General features: G+C 42.6%; 1 non-coding gene across 1 annotated transcript; it reads right to left on the bottom strand.

Moving 5' to 3' along the window:
* Positions 1 to 854: 854 nt before the first annotated feature.
* Positions 855 to 958, bottom strand: LOC112739427 (small nucleolar RNA R71). Its single transcript, XR_003170363.1, has one exon. It is a non-coding gene; the product is annotated as a small nucleolar RNA R71 (small nucleolar RNA).
* Between the last annotated feature and the right edge of the window lie 652 nt (positions 959 to 1,610).

Below are 1,610 nucleotides of genomic sequence, written 5' to 3'. Positions count from 1 at the left end.
TTGCCGGGGATTGGTTTTCGATTGACAATTCTCCAATTGGAAGCTAACTAGATTGAGCAATTTTCTCTTGCTTTGTTAATTCTGTTCAAGTTACTTGTTGAATTTTAATTTCTGCACTCGGTTACATGCTTTCTTTCTTTATGCCTTTAAATTCAAGCAACTAACTCACTGACTCACTAACTGTTTGAATTAATTCCTCAATTGCTCTAACCATACTCTTCCATTAACCAAGAGTATTTCACTTGTTTGTGCCTGTGCTGTGTTCTTGTATGACAGGTAGGAGAGGAGAGACATCAACTCCTCCATATACCGAACCAGAGAGGACCCTTCATAGACTGAGAAGGGAAGCAAGAGGGAAGAGAGTAGTGGGAGAAGAGGAATCTGAAGGAGAATATGAGGACAATTTTGAGGAAGCTTTAGATCTCAACATGGATAGAGAAGTTCACAACCATGAGAGAGCTGATGGAAACCATGCCATTCCTGAGAGGAGGGTTCTTAGTTCATACATAAACCCAACCTCTGGGAATTGTGGTAGTAGCATCCAGAAACCACCCATTCAGGCCAACAATTTTGAGCTCAAGCCACAGCTAATATCACTTGTGGAGAATCATTGTTCATTTGGTGGGAGTGCTAATGAAGATCCCAACCAACATCTCACAAAATTCCTGAGAATTTGTGACACTGTGAAGTCCAATGGAGTCCAGGAAGATGCCTATAAACTGCTTTTGTTCCCATTTTCACTTAGGGACAAAGCAGCTAAGTGGCTGGAATCATTCCCAAGGGGGAGTCTAACAACATGGGATGAGGTGGAAAGCAAGTTTCTGGCACGTTTCTACCCCCCACAAAAGGTCAATAGGCTTCGATCTGAGGTTCAAACTTTTAGACAACAAGATGGTGAAACTCTCTACGAGGCATGGGAGAGATTCAAGGACTTGACAAGGAAATGCCCACCAGACATGTTCCATGACTGGGTGCAATTGCACATTTTCTATGATGGATTCTCTTATGAATCAAGGAAGGCTGTAGACCATTCATCAGGAGGTTCATTGAACAGGAAAAAGACTGTGGAAGAGGCCATTGAAGTGATTGAGACAGTGGCTGAGAATGAGTACTACTATGCATCAGAAAGGCACAACACTAAGGGAGTCATGGAGCTGAACCATGTTGATACAATTCTAGCCCAAAACAAGGTGTTTGCCAAGCAACTAGCAGAGCTTACCAGGCAATTAGAAACAAAGCAAGTGGCTGCAATACACACACAAGATCAAGAGGAAGTAAGCATTGAAGGAGGTGATTGGGATGAGGCCAACTATGTGGGAAACCAACAAAGGCAATCATATGATCCACATTCCAACACTTACAACCCAGGCTGGAGAAACCACCCAAACTTTGGGTGGGGAAACCAACAAACCCAACCACAAAACCACAAACCTTACAACCACAACCAACATAACAATTCCACATACCAAAACTCCAACCAAAGATCATACCAAGCCACACAAAACACTTACTCCCAACCACCATATCATGGCCAAATTAATCAACCTACCCAACCTAATCCGAACCAACAATTTCAAGATCAATTAAACCGGATAGAAGGAATGATGGCA

This window comes from Arachis hypogaea, chromosome 13, assembly GCF_003086295.3.
Source record: "Arachis hypogaea cultivar Tifrunner chromosome 13, arahy.Tifrunner.gnm2.J5K5, whole genome shotgun sequence".
NCBI lineage: Eukaryota > Viridiplantae > Streptophyta > Magnoliopsida > Fabales > Fabaceae > Arachis > Arachis hypogaea.
The sequence above is the reverse complement of the archived record's forward strand: the minus strand, read 5'-3'. Positions and strand labels throughout refer to the sequence as shown.